Raw genomic sequence first — 20,121 nt, 5'->3', positions numbered from 1 at the left:
ATATCATTTTTATTACAAATAGGAGTAAAAGACATATCCATATTCAATCCTTAGCTTTAACTCAGTCTTCATTGTTACTCTTATTAAACTTTTCTTAATGACATCCCTAATACTCCTAAGCAGGGAAGGGTTAAGATTCTAGCATGGACTAAGAATGTAGGTTTCATGTGTTACTTGGTAATTTTTAAGAGCTATAAGTCCAATAAGTTAATCTTTCCAGCAAGGAAAAACAAAACAAAACAAAACAAACAAAAACGTCCCCAACTCCAAACTGCTGTATCACAATGCCATGTAACAGATTTCAATCACCAGAAGAGTACTGGTGACAAGTCCATCTATCAGGAGACATTTGCTAATGAGTACTCCCTGCTGGTGCATATGGATGCTGGCACCTTGCTCAGGGCAAACATAAGACCCAGTGTAAATGGTTCCTGGTTAGTATTTCCATTGTAAAAACCGATTGGTTCAACAGTGGGCACACGGCTGGGTTGTAACAGGCAAAGAAGAAGAAGATAAACTATGGAAGATACAGGGGCACTGTGTCTCTAGCAATGTTAGGCCAGCAGGAAGATTTTACTGCTGACTACTGACCCTTCTCAAAAATGACCTAAGGGTGTAACCATTCGCATGCCGATGATACTGACCTATGCGATATTCCTTACTGTAGAAAGTATAAAATATTATCTTTATAACATATGAAATATGTCATATCATGTATCCAACTCAATGCTTCGTCAAAAGTAAGCACTCAAAGCATTTACTCTTTTACTTCTTATATTCCTGATTATAAAAACTATGTTAAAACTTTTTTCTTCCAGGGGCACCTGGGTGGCTCAGTCGGTTAAGCGTATGACTTCTGCTCAGGTCATGATCTCACAGTTTGTGAGTTTGAGCCCCGCGTCAGGTCTGTGCTGACAGCTCAGAGCCTGGAAACTGTTTCGGACTCTGTGTCTCTCTCTCTGTCCCTCCCCAGCTTGCACTCTGTCTCTCTCTCTCTCAAAAATAAGTAAAAAAAATTTAACAAAAAAAGCTTTTTTCTTCTGATTTCTGAGTTATCCAAACTAATTTAAAAATTCTCTTGTGTTAGAGAACTAAGGGTGGTGAAAACACATGTTTAAAAGCTGCTTTTCCGCTGCAAAAATTTTAATTATATTTCTCTTAATTTAAATGAAGATTACAATATTTAAATACATACTTATTCACCTATTAGTTAATGATGAAACAAAACCATACTATTTTGGAAAATTCTTATTCACCATTAGTAACTTTTAAAGTTCAGCACTAATTACTGACTTGGAATCACAATTTATTCTTGTATTATCTTGATTTTATTTCTTGGCATCCTCAAAAATATGCATATCCCTTCCTTCAAAATATCTGATTTGTTATATAGGAAGGTGGTTTAAGTTTTACCTTAGATATTTGTGAAAAAAATAAAGACAAAGGAAACTTCTAAGTAAGAGTAGCACAGGGGCACCTGGGTGGCTCAGTCGGTTGAGCAGTTGAGCATCTGACTTCAGCTCAGGTCATGATCTCATGGCTCATAGGTTCAAAACCCTGCATCGGGCTTTGCGCTGACAGCTCAGAGTCTGGAGCCTGCTTCAGATTCTGTGTCTCCCTCTCTCTGCCCCTCCCTCATTCATGTTCCCTCTCTCTCTCTCTCCCTCCCCACCTCTCTCAAAAATAAATAAAAATTAAAAAAAAAAAAAAAAAAAAAGAATGGCACAGCAAGTCAAAATGACAATATTTTATGCAACAGCTACTCTCCTTTCTGATTCTTGCTCCAGAGAACCAATAAAACATTGGGGTGAAAATAGACCAATGTGTGTCAAATTTAAACTCATTGTCATGGAAGTTAGTAAAACAAACGAAATCCACGTGGGACATATTAATTTCGAGTTTTGAATCTTCTATCCAGTACATACTGCTTTACTTTAAAAGTTCAAAATTAGAAACACCAAGGTATCTAAATATCCATGGGGAAAGAATGAACTTTTTTAATCAATTTAAGTCAACCATTCAGTAATTGATGAGAACAGTTCAGTTAACTTTATTCACTCCACTGTTAGGACAGCTAGGGGTGGGGGGAATCTCTCAAATTAAGGTTCTATCCTATCAGGGTTACCCACCCACAAGCAAAAGAAAAAGTTGAGCAATTTCTTCGTCAGCTGCATAACAGCCTTTTCCTTTCTCTCTCCGGAAGGTATCTGAGTTAATATAAGTAAGCTACTCTCCCCCATGTTTATAATACCTCTTGCTAAACAAATTATGTTATATTTACTCCTTTCTGTTTATTAGTCAAATAGGAACTCAGAGACAAGCTCGCGTTTTGCCCTTGCACGTCTTCAAATAAACTCAGCGGTTTTCAATAAATATTTTAGCAATGTTCTCAGTGTAAATCATCTGTAAAAAGGACATGTACATGACAAATAAGATGAAGCTACTACATATTGTTACTAAATGATAATCACTGTTAGGGAAGAACCTTGTTGATTTTTCTCACTCTTATATCCCCCAAATGCCTGGACCCTGGAGCATACTATGTACTCAATGATGATATTCAGAAGGAAGTAATCAATACTGCTTAGTAGAGGAACCCTTGAGGAACCTCTGGGTGTTCGTAATTTGAAAACAATTAGTATGAATCATCAGTTTGTCTAAATGTACTTAATGTATATACGGCTGGCTGATTAGAGTTTGACCTGATCCCGGCAGAAAATTAAATCTCAGCCAGGTTTGCTGGAGGGAAGCCGGCAGTGCGAGGAGTCAATGGAGATTTTAATTGGATGAGCTTCACACATTTGCTACCTGGAAAGAGAGCTGTCCTCTCTGGGGCGGGGAGGGGGGTGGGTGGGAAAAAAAGCACTGTGAACTCCCGCAGACTGTTCTTGTTTGAGGATAGATACTCAGGTGGGACTATCCAAGGTTTAGCCTATAATCTTAGGGCAGTGACACAAGGACAGTTAATTCGTGGGCTTGGACACACCAGAAGTTGGGAACTATGCCTTTAACTTTGACACCGCAAGCCTTTGGGTCTTAAAGTTCTCTCATTTTAAAGTCAACAGGATCCGGGGCACCTGGGCTTCTCAGTAGGCTAAGCGTCTGACTTCTGCTCGGGTCATGATCTCATGGTTCGTGGGTTTGAGCCCCACCTTGGGCTCTGTGATGACAGCTCAGAACCTGGAGCCTGCTTCAGGTTCTGTGTCTCCCTCTCTCCCTGCCCCTTGCCTGCCTGTGCTCTGTCTGTCTCTCTCAAAAGTGAATAAACATTAAAACAAAATTTTAAGTGGACAGAATTGAGGTGGTCATTATGATGGAGTGGTAGTGGTGGGAAAAAATGAGAAGATAAATTTCAGTAGGGGGAAATAGAATAATTTGTGGTTTACTGTACCATTTGTGTGGGCAATCTGGATTCTCTACCTTACTTGTTACAGCATAGTGAAGATTTATGTGAAAGCAAAAGTAGACTATAGACTACTTGGAAATAATGGAATTGAAGTTTAGTTTAAACATGTAAATTTTCTAATGTTATATTAACACTAAATGTCTTTAAATTTTTTAAATATTTGTTTATTTTTGAGAGAGGGAGAGAGAGAGATAGAGAGCGTGAGCAGGGGAGGGGCAGAGAGAGAAGACGACAAAATCCGAAGCAGGCTCCAGGCTCTGAGTTGTCAGCACAGAGCCCTACGTAGGACTCAAACTCACGAATTGTGAGATCATGACCCGAACTGAAGTCAGATGCTTAACTGACTAAGCCACCCAGGTGCCCCAAACAATAAATGTTTTTAAAAATATTATTGGTTTGTTTTGATCTTAGTGAATTCTATTTTCTTATTTATTTCCATTACAAAAGCAAGGGTATCATCATAGGAGTAATACTTCTCTATACTGTCAAAACTTTTAATTCAATACTCAATACTCACAATATTAATCATTTTGCTATACTAAAAAACCAAATCACCAAGTAAAAATATTAAGTTAAAATGTAACACTGCAGAGGCGCCTGGGTGGCTCAGTCAGTTGAGCGTCCGACTTCAGCTCAGGTCATGATCTCACAGTTTGTGAGTTCGAGCCCTGCATCAGGCTCTGTGCTGACAGCTCGGAGCCTGGAGCCTGCTTCCTATTCTGTGTCTCCCTCTCTCTCTGCTCCTCCCCTGCTCACACGCTGTCTCTCTCTCAAAAAGAAATAAAGATTAAAAAAAATTACAACGCAACACTGCAATAGAATCTAGAATAAATATTTGCTTCTCTCTACACTCTTTTCTACCAAAGTAAACAATAAGATGACCCTTTCATTTCTTCCTCTTGTTGGCCAGGCTTTTTACATTTAGCATGTCTTCCTTTACAACAAAAACAAATATGTTATTTGAGAATTTTATCCTTTGGGCAGTAATGGGTTGTTTCCAAACATAGTAACCCAACAATATCTGTACATCCACAGTTGGCTAATGTGTGCTTATAATGGAGAATGGGAATGTCAAATAACCGTTTAACAAAGATAGTCATTCCCCTTGCTTAAAGGGTATAGATGTGTCAGCACCTAGATAATACCAGAGTATATGTAATAGCAGATTATGTCTATGCTCCTCAGAAAGATCTTCAGTGCCTACTAGAGTCAAATAAGGACCAAAGGTCCTCCATTATTTGTTGGGCCCGGCAAATTACAGACAGAATCTCACCAGGTTCCATAAGGAGCAGTTGGCTGAATTCTGATATGTAAACCATTAATAAATTAGAAACTGCATGTATTGTCTCATCTGTACCATAAGCTCAGTAATCAATTACAATCCATAAATTTAATTATATCAATTATTTATTACAAATCTATAGGAATAAATTACATATGGCTTAACAACAGAACATGTATCCTAAAAATGAATAAAGTCTTATTGGTTTACCTGGTATTTACTTTTCTTGTGTGCACTGATTTTTTTTATACGAATTTTACTTTCGGTTAAGCATATCATTTCTATGATACACATACAAGAAACAACAGATGATGAAAAAAATTGTACTTCCCAGTAGGTTATATCGTCCTTTCTGAGGACCTTAATGATCACTTTCTCTGATGGTAGGAACTGAAAGTCAGTGAATGTCAGAAGCCAGTCTACATAGTAAAACCTACTAAATCGATGTCAGTCCACACCAATCATTTCTTTTTTTGCACATTTCCTTAAAACTATAGGTATTACCACAAAGCAGCTAATGAAATATGTATAACAGGCCTTCCTCCCACTTTACTTTGGATTATAAATCCATTTTGAGGATAGAACCCTATTTTATATTTCTACCCTATTCCCAATAACATTATACATAATATAGATAATAATTTTGTAAAAATCCTTCATACCAAGGCAAATCTGATAAAAACGTGAAAGCTATTGCAACACCAGAGATTGAAGATAAAATGATTCACCCAAACTGTGCAAAGTTATTATTTAATATACTGAATTATCTGCCTGTAAAAAGTTTGTTATTATGCACAGAGGATTCATTTGCCTCCCTCTGATCACTAAATCACAAAGGTTTTGCACTTTGCCAGAATTCACAATGGCAAGTTTTGAGTTTCCATCTGTTATGAATTTGGGCCTTTCACTTTGTCATATATCAATCATTTTCCCTGACATTTAAAGAAAGAAAGCTATTAAAAAAATTAGCCCCTATATATTCCAGGTCCACTGGATTAAGAATTTGAACCTGATAACAATCACCTCCATATTTTCACTTCTCCACTGTGTAATGTGACCAAAAATATGACAGAGATCTTTTCTATTTCATTTTCTACTGTATCCATGAAACCAAGATTGGACTAAGAGCCTAACAAACACCTTTTAAAATAGTAAGTCAAAGTAGAAAGGCAAATTATCAAAAGACTAAGAGTGTGGGTCCAGACATTCCAGAATAATCTACCCATGACAAATCATGTCACATTACTAGTTATCAATCTTGCTTTGCCTCAGTTTCCTTATCAATAAACTGTGGATGAAAATAGTAAAACGTTCATGGGTTATAATGAGGACTGAATAAAGAATGCTAAGAAAAGCGCTTAGAAGAGTGTTTTGTACATATCATGTATGTACTCAACAAATGTCAGTGCTTATTATATTAAATATAAGGAACTTGAAATTCAGAGAATGTTTTTAATATTTACTTGAAAGACAGAGAGAGAAAGTTCATGCATGTGTTCAGGGGAGGGGCAGGGAGAGAGGGAGAGAGAGAATCCCAAGAGGATCCACACTGAGCTCAGAGCCTGACACAGGGCTAGATCTCACAAGCCATGAGATCATGACCTGAGCAGAAATCAAGAGTCAGACACTTAACTGACTGAGCCACCGAGGCACCCTGTGAAATTCAGAGAATTTTTATAGCCGAAGTTATATGTCTGGTAACAGAAGAAAATTCTAAGATTCACTAAACTTTCCCCACAACCCAGGACATTATGGTATTTTATGAAGAACAGAATTTCTAGAAGTAACATTAGTAGGAAAAGATACATTAGTAGGAAAAGAAAAGCAATTGTTTTTATGAGTAGAACATACCTTGCTACTATTAATAGTAATTTTGTACAACTCAGGCTTAAGATGCAACTTTGAGAGAATTTCAGGAAATGAGAATTGCCTTGAAAGCATGAATTAGGTCACTGCGTGAGGTAGACGGTACATCCCTTGAGGCGGGTAGCCCTGGTCTGTAGAGGAGGCCACCACTGACTTTTCAGTGATGTTGATCTGGTTTCTGATAGCCGTGGTAAGTGATTTGTCTCCTGGACCCTCTTTGGAAAATAATCCTCTGGAAAGGTTTCTGGGCTCACCTCACACACACATTTTAGTATTTACATCTAAGACTTTGACTTTGTACTACTTTTTTTTTTTTTAACCATCTGCCAGGTCAACACAAACATTTCAATTTGTTCACTCAGGACAGCGCTTTCTTGAATCTTTTAAGAGCTCCCCTAAAATCAAGCTCACCCCGTCACTAGGTTCTTGGCAGAGTGCTAAATGCATGTTCTGAGAAAGTGCCCCAGCCAGTGAGTTATTTTTTTAATTCTTTCTTATTTATTTATTTTGAGAGAGATCGAGACAGAGAGGGCATGAGCAGGGGAGGGGCAGACAGAGAGGGAGACAGATAATCTCAAGCAGACAGCACGCAGAGCCCAAAGTGGGGCTCAAGCTCACGAAACCGGGGATCATGCCCTGAGCTGAAACCAAGAGTCAGATGCTTAACCCAAGGAGCCATCCAGGTGTTCTTTTTTTTTTTTTACTTTTTTTTTTTTTTTAACATTTATTCATTTATGAGAAACAGAGAGCACAAGCAGGATAGGGGCAGAGAGAGAGGGAGACACAGAATTGAAGCAGGCTCCAGGCTCCAAGCTGTCAGCACAGAGCCCGACGTGAGGCTCAAACTCACAAACTGTGATATTGTGACCTGAGCCGAAGTCGGATGCTTAACCCACTGAGCCACCCAGGCGCCCCCATCCTGGTGTTCTGCAAGCCAGTAACTTTTTAAGTTCCTATTCCCATTGCTCTCCCCACCATCCCAGTTGGTTCTGCCTAAAGTTTAGTTCTGTTGTTTTGTTGATTTTTCTTTCTTTTTAAATAACTTTTTATGGGTGAGACATCACCATAGCTGTAACTTAGGATATTCCTCATTTCCTGTACTATACCCCATCAGACAGAAACAGATCCATGCTGCACATGAACGTGAAGATTCCGGTACCAGATCTGTCATATTCTACCATATTCTTATTCTTCCCTCTACTCTGAATCACGTGACTCACCACCATCAGATTAATCTTCTTAAACTGTTTGCAAATACAGCTTATATTTTTACATTTTATGGGTAAACAGTATGTATACACTCACCTACACATTCAGCAATGCACAATAGACCATATCTCTGTACGTATCTGTATAAGTGCAAAGAGTTAACTGATATAAAATTCACTGAATGTTAATTATAGTTGTTGTGAAGGGTAAATGTGGGGATTTTTTAAAAGAGAGCTTTTTAAAATTGCATCTGGATCATTTTGATCAATCTTCAGGTCACCACATAATTTATCATTCGACCTAAGCTTTGAGAGTGAAAGAGGGGCACTATTAAAATATATCCTGGGCAAATAACATAAAAATAGGCTATCCTGAGCAAACAAGGATATGCCTTTGGCCCATTTAATCATCACGGTGGGTGATCTCCACCCACATTTTACACACAGAGAAACAAGTCAAAGGGGCTGACCGGCCCCACTTTACACAACACATAACTGGCAGGATTGGGTTTCAAATCCAGCCCCTGTGTTTTCACTTACTGCTTCTTGTAAACATCTCATTTGCCCGTTCTTGTCCCTATGGCCGAATGTGCTCTTGGCTCACTCTTTCAAGGAGCTGATGTAAGACTTCCTGTGGGCCTTTCTAGTGACACTTCCTTAACTTTGTGTAAAGGATGTCTGCACCTTTCTTATCTCCATTCGTAAATTATGTGTAGGCCACTTACTTCAAATACAACACTGAACCTTTCACTGTGTCTCAGTTATCTACTGCTGAGTAACAACTTACCCCAAAACCTAGCAAATTTAAGCAACAAATGCTTACCCTTCGTTTTCAAGAAAGGTAGCACAAGTCTGTAACTGAATAGGTTTCTCAGCCGGCCTTCTGGGGACCATGCTCCCTTTCATTTTGTACTATCCCCTCTTTCTGTTCATGTTTACAGTGTTTCTGCTGCTATAATTTTCCCAAGAACTTTGTGGTCTTTTGTCAGTCTCATTGCATTTACTCTGTCAGACAAAAGCCACATGCACAAATCCCTGAAGGGCATGGAGTTTTTATTTAATTTAGCAATGCTATACCCATATTGTTTCAGGAATTATAAATACTTCTGTTTATGCATTTATGAATCCATTTTGCTATTCTGTTGGCTCCTCATTGACAAGCTAAAGAAACTTTGGAATCATGCTCACTCAACTTGCATAAGAACCAAGATTTTAGGGGCGCCTGGGTGGCTCAGTCAGTTAAGCGTCCGACTTCGGCTCAGGTCATGATCTCGCAGTTCGTGAGTTCAAGCCCCGCGTCAGGCTATGTGCTGATGGCTCAGAGCCTGGAGCCTGTTTCAGATTCTGTGTCTCCCTCTCTCTCTGACCCTCTGCCATTCATGCTCTGTCTCTCTCTGTCTCAAAAATAAATAAACGTTAAAAAAAAAAAAAAGAACCAAGGTTTTAACTATTTTGAAAATGATACTTTCAGAATAGACTAAGTCAGAACACATAAGGTTTCTGTTAACATAAATTTTTATTGGTGATGGTGATGAGAGGACACGGTTTCCTTTTTATTTTGCAATTATGTTTTCATGAAGTAGACAGATGACATATAGGAATAAGTGTAAGTGGGACATGATATCTATCACCTCTATGATGAATAATCTGACTTAAATCTGGCTGGCTAGGCAAGTTCTCTTTCTCTTCACAAAATCTTGTGAAATTCTTCAGTCGAAAAGAGTGGATGGGGGTGCCTGAGTGACTCAGTCGATTAAGTGTCCGGTCAGACTCTTGATTTCATCTCAGGTCATGATCTCAGGATTTGTGAGATCGAGTCCTGAGTCCAGCTCCCTGCTTCTAACAGCACAGAGCCTGCTGGGGATTCTCTCTCCCTCTCTGCCCCTCCCCTGCTTGCACACGCGCACTCTCTCCCTCTCTTTTTTCCCCCCTTCTCTCTCTTTCAAAATAAATAAATATTTTTAAGAAAAGAAAAGAGTGGCTGGAAGAGTAGAACTGGCTTCTGCTGGAAACTTTAAATATTTAAATATCTTATTTATTGTAGTGTATAGTTGAGGGCTCAACTTTCCTTGTGAGGAATCAAAAGTAAATAAAAAATATTTCTTTTGCTTTTAACAATTTAAAGTTCACAAGAAGGAGGAACTTTGTCATCTTAAACAAAGAGGAAACTGATTCATTAATAAGTAGATGAAATAGCTAACTTATCTGGAGCGAGAGCTACTTAGAAATGAGAAATCAAATTTCATCACTGCCATACTGACCAAGACCCCCTCTAATTTCAGGTATTCAGAGCACAGAAAACTATAATAAACTTTGATTTTATGCTTTTTTAAAGTGATATCTGGAGAAAAAAAAAACTATTGGCTCGTTTTTATGGTATATTCCATGCACTGAAATGACTGTGGCTCTCAATCTCACTGACAAAGAATGATATTGAAAGAAGTCACATGTTGAATTCATTTTGACAAACGGTAATTTGCTGAAACAGAAATCTCAATAAAAGAAAGCCTTCTGCAGAACCAGTTTCTTCTCCTAATTCTAAAATAGGGGGATGGCAGGGTGTCATCATTTAGAGTTCACATAACTTGTGTCCGTTTTATCGTCTGTTTTCTTGGAAACCTAGCCCAAAAACTTTACTTAGGAAATTCAGAAAAATTTAAACATACCAAGTGTTTTGACATCCTTTATGCCTGATTGCCCTTCAGTCATGTTCTAGCTCCTGAGTGTATACACCCTTTAATCCAGCGTAATAAATCATGAAATGATTTTTCTCAGCGAGACAAAAGAGACATTACTTGAAATGCTGGCATGGCACTGCAATGGTGGGGGAGGCTGATGCAATTATCTAGAAGGCCTGTTTATTCCTCCTTCATTCCTCTCCACCTGAGGACAAAATTATTATTCAGCACAGTTAGCTCTAGCATTGCATCGAGAGTGAGATTAGAAAGTACTGATTTATAAGGAGAATTATAGCTAGAATAAGAAACTCAGATAAGCAAAATGGCTTAAGGGCCTTATTTTATTTTCTCTCTTTTTTGAAACTCCACCCTGGTCATGGCTATCCATATTTAAGTTGCACGATAATTAATATGAAGGTTTTTTTACTATTTATGTCTATCTGTACTTCTACCCCAAATACATAACTTTGTATTCAATTGCTGTTTCATCTCTGAAGCAAGGGGATTCTAACATGTAGGCATATAAATCACGCTGGTGCATGATTAATGTGCCACAGAACATTAGGTCCCATGTCCTGGGAGGGAAATGAATAGCCTTTGAAGGGTACAATGTTCTCATAGTCTGTAGCAAATGGTGAGAGGGGGAAGTCCTTATCTGGTAGTTCTTACCTTCCCAGTATAAGGAAAGTGTACTGGGCTTCCCCTAACACACATGAATTCCAGTGTCTTTGATTTATTGTTTTAAATGTACAGCTAAATCCATAGCCATAGGTTGGAATCCACAGAAGCAGAATGATAGACAAATCTCACTTCTGTATGTCCCCCACTGCACTCAATGTTCTTGGACCTTTCTTGCCTTCTAGGCCACATGGTTTGAGATGCAGAATAACTTAGTTAGCAAAGCAGTGCCATGTCACCAAAAGGACGATTTTGTATTGAAAAATCGAGGTATTTTGTATTGTCCTTAATGCAATCTGTTGAAAGAGACAGACGGTACAGCAGGTGTAGGGGGTCATACAATAGACACACGCAGACTTCCTCTGCATACCAATTACAACACAAAATGCCAAAAAGCAAAAGAATAGATGGGCAAGGGTTTAATACGCCTGAGCATTTTAGAAATTATAGTAATTTAATCCTGGTAAGCAGGAAGCTGTATCAGTCCATTGTACTACACTTTAGCAAAGTAATAACTATGTGAGCCATTCCATTCTCCAGACAAATCATATTTCCTCTAGTATATCTTTTAATCCTTTTGATAAGATTATCCCCAAATTCTTTGAAGTTTGTTCTTTTTTAAAGAGGATCTGGATTAATGGCATGGATCGCTTTCCTCAAGTAGGCCCACTACCCTCCCACAAAGGGAGGGACAAATTTGAAACATTCTTTAAAGGTTTATTGTAACTAATCTACTTAAATTATTCAGAAATACCCATAATTACATAGTGACATTTTAAAACAGATATAGTGTACGTTATAACTTTACAGTACCTTGGTGAAATCTATAGTTATATCTTCCATTGTATTTCAAACCTATTCAACTTTTCTATCAAGAGCTACATAAAAGCTATTACATTTGAGCTATTTTTTAAATGTACATTGATAACGCAAGATTTTTAAAAATGATTTACTTGCAATAAAAACACTGTAAAATGTCACTAGATGTACTATAAATTTCACTTATAAGTTATTATAGTTTTCAGGTTACATGCAAACAGTGACTTCAGTGCCTATATCTGAAGCTTATTAATAAACACCCACTAGGGTGTCATGGCTATTCTTTAGTAAATATGAAAGGTGAGATCTGAAATACGAAAACCACTGAATTTAGAATAAATGAATCTTAGACATCTTTGGGTCCAACCTCCTGAATTTGAACAAAGTTTAAAATGGCAAAGGCATAGCCTATTGAAGTATCACTCATTTTTAGCAAATTCAGCTGTGGAAACAAAGGTAAACACCCTCGCTTTCTTAAAATAATGGACACTTATGTGGCAAGTCATTTTGATATAACAGGCGTGCCATTCATGTTTTGATCTGATAGCCGGTATGCTGATTCATACTTCCCAGGGACTAATCCAAATGACACAGCATCACATACTTATCTAAATGACAGGCATCCTGAATCACCTTGTTTGCACGCAAAGAAACCTGGACTTAAGAGATTTACCAACATGAGCTAGTGTTGACATTATTCAATCTAGAGGGTAGGAAGCTATGAATAATGAGCAAACTGATCTTGTATTTGTCTTGTTAACTCTGAAGTATCAAGGCAAGTTATCAGGAGTCTTAGTTGCATTAAGGCCTGTAAGTCTTTAAAAAGAATTTTTTTAATGTTTATTTATTTTTGAAGGAGAGAGAGACAGAGTAAGAGCAGGGGAGGGGCAGAGGGAGAGGGAGACACAGAATGTGAAGCAGGCTCCAGTCTCTGAGCTGTCAGCACAGAGCCCGATGTGGGGCTCGAACTCACAAACCGTGAGATCATGACCTGAGCCGAAGTCGGCCGCTTAACCAACTGAGCCACCCAGGCGCCCCAAGGCCTGTAAGTCTTATAATGAGAATGGGAGTGGGGAAACTAAAACCCACCGGGATGTTAAAACTGAGGATGGGACTCAAATCCTGAAGTTAGGATTCTGTGATAAAAGGGGATTAAAACTTTTTTAGTCCTTCAGAAAGAAGCTCTAGGGCTATAGGAAATTTTCCCACAGTTAGGCAGAAGTGGAAAGAAACTAGAAAGATCTGGAAGAAGGTAAAATAAGGAATATTGGTTGAGGGTCTACCACGTGTCAGATATAATGCCAGATTGTGTACATTAAAATATGTCCTTGACTCCTCACGAAAATCCCATGAGGTAGGTACTTTTAGCTGATTGTGGGAGTTTAAGTTCCCTCGGGAATGCCACACATGGAACAGAAATTCAACATATATTTGTGAGCAGGTAGGAGAGATTTCTACTCCAAACCCAATAGAGCCCAAAGCGGCTCTTCCTACAGAACAGTGATGAAGTGCACAGTTTCTAGAGCCAGACTAACTGGGTCCAATGCTGGCTTACCAGCTGTATGACGGTGAAGTAGCCCCCTCTGAGCCTTAGTTTCCTTGTCTGTAAGATGGAACTGATAGAGCTGGGGAGAAAGGTAAATGATGTAATGTGTGCACAAATCCTGCACTGTGCCAGGCACACAGCAAGATCTCAGTCCGCAGCTCTTGCTAGCATAATAAATCCCACCAGCAGAGGGCGCAATACACCTGTGAAAGCGGGGTTCTAAAGCGTCCCAGAGGCCCCAACACCTCAGAAGGCCAACAAGAAAGGCTACATGGTAGAAAAACACTATTTCCTCTAGGAGAAAAAATTACTATGGCTCTCAGCAAAGAGTTTGAATATTGGACCAAAAAAACCAGAACAAGATATGGAAACTACAGAAACCAGAATTCAAACACGGTTGCTTGAGCAGGCCGGCACTCCGTGACAGTGGGACCCCGACAGCTGCAACGTGAACAGGCTGGGAGGGCCTGCCTGATGGTCTATTCAGCTTATTCCCAAACTTCCCTGTGTGGAGGGTGAGCGAAAGGCTGGAGGAGGTGGGCAAATAATAATGATAATAACTATCATGAGCTTTGCAATCTTTACAAAACGTGTATGAGTTCCAAGAAAACTGAGACACAAGGTAGTTAGGTAACCTTCCCAAGGTCTCAAAGTTAAAAGCCAGTGAAAGCCAAAATTCTTACTCATTGCCTGTTTCTGTAGAAAAGTCTGCAACAATCCAAGCATATCTAGGACCACAGGTCCCAGAGGGTTTTGTCTGTTTGTTTGTTTCTTTTTTGTTTTTTTTTCTTTTTTTTAATCACTCATCTAGCCCCCACCCCCACCCCCATCCTAGGTTACAGATGCTCTAAGTCTCAATGAAAGAGCATCTTGGTCACCACAGGACTTGGTCCTGTGTATGCGTAAGGGAGAGCAAGAAAACACTGGAACCCACAAACATGAGCTGGAGCCCACGAAGACAAAGAGAAACCTGTGAGCCGTTGCCTTGGAACTTGGTAGAGCTACAGAAGCTGGTACCTGGGAGCCAGCGAAGCTGAATTAGCTTCCAGAGAAAGGCGGAACAGCTGCAGGTCTAGCTGGGATCTCACAACCACGAGGTGAATCTGCAAATAAATACCAAATGGCTGTTGCTATATTTCTGCCCTCCTAATGCCCCAGAAGAATCCCTCATGTGGCCCACCCTAATCAGAGACGTGAAGGAAAGGGAGTTCTGGGAAATGTAGTTCAGCCTCGCCAAAAGTGACACAATGCAAAGCAGCCATAGTCAACTGCTTTCCAATTTGCCAAGCTTACACATCTTTAAACAATATTTAATCTCCAAATAAAGATAAGAACAAAGTGACACCTCTGCCTAACAAGATAGGATATCCCAGGTGCTATCAAAAGCAAGCTAACCTGGAGATACATGTCCAGAAAGCTGGTATGAGGAGCTCCACAGACTGGCTTCCCAGGAAAAGTAACAATAATGGGTAAATAAATAAATAGATAAATAAATAAAATAGTTAAGGGGCACCTGGGTGGCTCAGTGGGTCGGGTGTCCGACTTCGGCTCAGGTCATGATCTCACAGTTTGTAAGTTTGAGCCCCGCGTTGAGCTCTGTGCTGACAGCTCAGAGCCTGCTTCGATCTGTGTCTCCTTCTCTCTCTGCCCCTCCCCCACTCATGCTCTGTCTCAAAGAAAATAAACATTTTTTAAAAATATTAAAAAAATATAGTTAAGTCTCAGAAAGTGTCCTAAAGACATAAATCGAATGAAGAAATCTTTATTCAAGAAAATCTATTACCTCTTAGTAAGAACCTCAAGTCTGTGGCACCACAGCCATGATCTTATCCCCATTACAGCTCAGCTAATGGAAGATCCACTCCAATGGGGTGTGACCAAGAAGAGAGTGCACCCTTGTCCCTGAGCTCAAGGGCTGTGTATCTCCCCCACGAGGGGTAAGCCTAGTATTTCCCACCCCCCACAGCCTATACTCCTAGGGCTCTGGCTCTAGCTCAGGCACAGCAGGCTGAGAATACTGGGGTCTCCATCGTCCTTAACCCAGCTCATTTGATAAGTAAGTCCTCCAAACTAGGAGAGGCACGCCCCCAAAACTAGAAATTACAAACCCTGTCCAGTGTCCTGCCCATAACAAAGAAGATCACACCAAGAAAAGTAGGTCACTGTCCCAGCTCTAGAACAGTGGCTCTGAGTTTTGCCCAGGGAAGAGCACATTGAGGGTCTCTCCAAAGGATGTGATTTTACAGATATGGGAAGATTTAAGACTAAGGGACCTCTTAAGAACAAGGGAGAGTTTAGTGGTAACCAATTAATAGGAAGCTGATAGCTTTATCAGAGCCAGAAGCTAAGCTATAGGACACCTAATTTATCATTAAAACAAAACAAAACAAAACAAAACAAAACAAAACAAAACATGGAAAGTAGTAACAAGATGTTCTATAATTCTACAGATGGTAGTTTTGGCAGAAACACTGAGGACATCTAAAGCGAAACCATATCCAAAGTGTCTATTCCAGTAAGAACAAAACACCGCCCCATCTATTATGCAAGCAGTCCTGAGCAATCAATCTTCCAACATATAGCTTGTTGACACCCCAGGGGAATGGGGACATATCAGGGTTCAGTGTTGATCTCATTTGCTGACAGACTGAACACTCAGTGACTGCAGTCACACTGGCCTTGGTGAATAGAAAAACATACATAACCTTTACACTGCCACCATGGCCACTTTGTTTATGAGCCCATTAGACAACAGGGTAGGAGGCTGACTAGTATCCACCAAATAAATCTTCCCATCCTGATTATTAAAATCCTTCTGTTGAGGTCACCATTTGATAAATGTTCACATAGGACACAAACATCTCCATTCTATGCCCATTCAACCAAATGGCTAAAAAATTAGCCACAGTCTATGATTTGCTGTCAGCCCATACTATTTGGCCATCTCTTCTTTCAAACTAAATAAACCACTAGGTAAAAACCCCTGAAGTCCTACCCACTGGAAGAGTTTCCCTTTACCACTCTCGGTGGAGGCCTTTCCAAAGTGGGGTGGCAGTACTGTAGGCATGCGTGGATAGTTTGTGCATTTTCCTTCCTCAGGCAATTAACCGATCATAGAAACCTCCGCAAGAAGGCTTAAATATAAGATGAGAAAGAGAAGACAATCTGTCAGAAGTAAGGGCCCCTTGGCCAACTTTCTCATGCAACTTTCTTGTGCCTCCAGGACTTGGTTACATTTTATTATGGTGTCCTCGTGTGCACGGCTGACTTTATGGATGGTGTACCATACCATCCATATGGTATGAACAGCCAGTTCATAAAGGACAGCTTAGGTCACATAACTTAGCAGGTCATGGTCAGGTGCTCAGTTTCTTCTAAGGTCCAGTTGCAAGCCAGAAGCTGTTCTTAAAGACTATAGACTTTTGTTTTGTTTTGTTTTTACAGCGAATGACCTGGCTTTGCTCCAAAGTCCTAAGTGCTGTGTTGTAGGTCACTTTTAGCCAACCAAATAGCCTCCCTACCTGTCACGGACACTTCAAGCATCCTCAGATTTGCTGATTCAAATGGTCCACGCGGCAGAGCGGCTTGCACAGCCGTTGGACCTGTTGTGGGGTATTGTCTTGTCTGGGCATCACTCAAAATGGCAACTCATTGGGTCACTCAATGAATGGGTCAGAGTGACATACACAAGTGAATTGTATATTGTGTTTGAAATCCAGACATGCCTCTCTGAGTATGATCCCTTCTTAGTGGTTGAACGGGTCACATGCAGGGACTTGTGCTTCCCATTGTATGGCCCCCACGCAACTGGATACCTAGAAATCAACCACGCTAGTAGACCACTTCATGTTTGTGGGATTTATTTCTCACCATCCGGCATTCAATGATCTTACCAACATCTGGAGTAGTCGCTACTTCCCGCACACCGGGCCACAGCAGAATCATATAATCAGTGTAATAGAAGAACAGATTATTCTGTGGGAGGAAGCTGATCAAAATCCATGGGGCAAAGATCATAGCATAAGACTGGAGAGTTCATAGAGCCCTGCAGCAGGAGAGCGGAAGTCTGCTGCTTGCCTAGCCAGCTACAATTACCTGACTTCTTGCAGTTTGTGTGCAGATCAGCGGCTGTCTACCAGGTAGCAGTTAAACCACAACTGCTACAACTTTCAAGTCCTCAATGGTGCCACTAATGTCTGTAATCCTCCCAGGAATGTGGTTTGCTATTTTTGTAGACAGACACAGATCCTGTGAATTCTCTCACTTCACAGAGCAGGATCCAGTCTCTGAGGATGTCATCTATTTCAATCACACATTTCAGGACTGGATAAATGACCACAGGGTAGGTTTGGAGACCCACTCGGCCCACCGTATGAGAACCTAAACGAAAATTCATTGATCACCTAATGTCCATAAGCTCCTCCTCTGACCAGTGGACCACAGCGACACTTTGGATTTCTAGGAATTAATGTGACTTCAGATACCGTATCCAGTATCCATAAACATGCTCAAAAACCCTGGTCAATGACTGCAGGTACCACTGAGAAAGGCTGGGAGGGTGATTGACATTATACTTTGTGACAGTGTAGCAAGATCTTTCCTCAAATAGACCCAATCTTCCCTTTATTCGAAGGGTTCTAGGTCTGTAAACTAGCTCAAGTATGGGAAAGAATTAAGAGGCTGCAACCCTGTTTTCATGAATCAAATTCACCAGATTTAGAGCTTCTCTGCTCATTTAAAATAAGACTTCATTACTATATATAGGTGATTCCATTATTCATAGTAGTTATGTTCTATAAAGTCACCACAGACACTGAATGAGCAAATACTGAACCACTGCTCCTAAGGAAAATACAGAGTTAGATTCTTGTCAGCCTCTGGTTACACTTTCATCAGGCAGTCAGTATAAAGCCTTATTTGTTTCTGGTTAAAGATACCTTATTTAATATATATCGTTTATTCATTAACACTGAGCTCATGGCCAAAAGCATTGTAACTCATGCCTGAACAAAACAGCAAAGGGTTGCACTGTTCGACCTCAGCAGGCATGGGAGCGTCAGGTGATTCACATTTTTTGCCACTCTGCACATGCACGTATCCATGAATTACTGTTAGTACTGCTTTTGAGGTTAGAAAAATATTTTACCAAATAGAATCTGAAAATAAGAAGGATTAACTCTGTTTTAGTTCTGGGGAACGCCATGAGCAATCAGCCAATGCCAAATGGCTCTGTGAGTCAGAAGTTCCTGGTGATGGCTTTGGCTCTGCTAACTAAGTGCCTCTGTTTATTCCCTGCCACCTCGGAATCCTGTCATCCTCATTATATTTCAGGATCCCAGTTTGTTGGCAGGAGTTCCCACTGTTATTTCTGGCCTCCAGAAAAGAGCCATCACAGAACTCTTTAAAAATATATTTATCAAAGTTACATGGAAAGGAAAGTCCTCTGGATCCTTCCAGGGTGGTGAGCAGGTCTTACGTGAGAATTCTGTTCTAACATTCCAATATCCCCAAGGCTTCAGACACCTTTCTCTCCAATGTACCATGCAGATTCTGGCCTTCCAATGTCATTTAGCGTAGGCGACCTCCAAATCCGTGTTTTAGTCAACCAGCTAAGCAAGGTGTTAGAGCAATTCCTCGCCCCTCAAGCTAAAACATTGAATTGGGGATTTTCGCTTACTATGCTTATATCTGCAAATTCATCCTGACCTAATTTCATGTTTCTTCTACTTTGATCGTATGCCCTAAAGTTCCTTTCCCACACATACTCCCCAGATTTCTTTCACTGTAAATTGGAGAAATCATGAAGCTCCTTTGGTCTGTATTGTACCGCCTCACAAGTCAGACCAGTCACACTTTTGCCATACTCATTTAGGGCCTGCCGGGATGGGAGTCTGACTACAGATCCAGAGGATCTGGAGGATCCAGAGGAAAGGTTGCCGAGTACGTCCTGAGAAGGATCAGAGTGCCTTGCAAGTCAACAACCAACTCAGGGGAAGCTTTTGCAGGTTCTTTAGACAGGGGCACTCCAACTGGCAAAATTTAGGAGTTTAAGACTCTGGCATCATCAGAACCCATCCTCATGTCCCTATCCCCGTTTTCACAGTCCCTTTCCTTCGCAATCAACGCCTTAACTTTAACAAAAGAGATCCAAGGAGTTTCGGAAATCATTTGCACTGTAATTCAGTCACCCTAGGTTAGCTTTTAGGTTTGATTTCCAGGAACTCAGTATTGTGACTACAGGATATAAGGATTTTTTTGTTTGGTTGGTTTTTGGTTTTTGCTTGTTTTGTTTTGTTTTGGAAGTCAAAGCAGCTTTCAGGTCCCTAGTGCAGACTTGGACCCCGGAATTTCAAGCCCTGTGCTCATCATGTATTTTTCCCAGGTTCCCCAGGAGAGTTACAATCAACCAAACAATACCATTACGCTCTTATTGTTAGTAAAAGCTTTTCTGACACCTAATCCTTAGTCATCCAGAGATCTGCCTTCTAGAGTTGCTTGATTACAGATATCTAAAGGTGATCGTTTATGTAACCATTTTACCATGGCATGGCACAGCCTATCTGTACTCTCTTAATTGCTGGAAATAGAGTCACTAATACCTTTATGTCTATCGGATCAAAGAACCAATTCAAGAAAAT

The 20,121-nt window shown here is 40.2% G+C and overlaps 1 protein-coding gene across 2 annotated transcripts in view; it reads right to left on the bottom strand.

Annotated features, from left to right (window-relative positions):
• The window catches only part of SLC7A11 (solute carrier family 7 member 11), a 246,439-nt gene that overhangs the window by 60,299 nt on the left and 166,019 nt on the right, over nucleotides 1-20,121 (bottom strand). Inside the window, exon 17 of one of the 2 annotated variants that reach the window (XR_006201708.1) lies at nucleotides 10,019-10,645. The exons of the other annotated variant lie outside the window; for it this stretch is intronic. The gene's annotated coding sequence lies outside the window, so the exon portion shown is untranslated. Of the gene's footprint in view, nucleotides 1-10,018; nucleotides 10,646-20,121 lie in introns of those variants that run through there. 2 annotated transcript variants of the gene reach the window in all.

Source organism: Panthera leo, chromosome B1 (assembly GCF_018350215.1).
Source record: "Panthera leo isolate Ple1 chromosome B1, P.leo_Ple1_pat1.1, whole genome shotgun sequence".
NCBI classification, from domain to species: Eukaryota; Metazoa; Chordata; class Mammalia; order Carnivora; family Felidae; genus Panthera; species Panthera leo.
The sequence above is the reverse complement of the archived record's forward strand: the minus strand, read 5'-3'. Positions and strand labels throughout refer to the sequence as shown.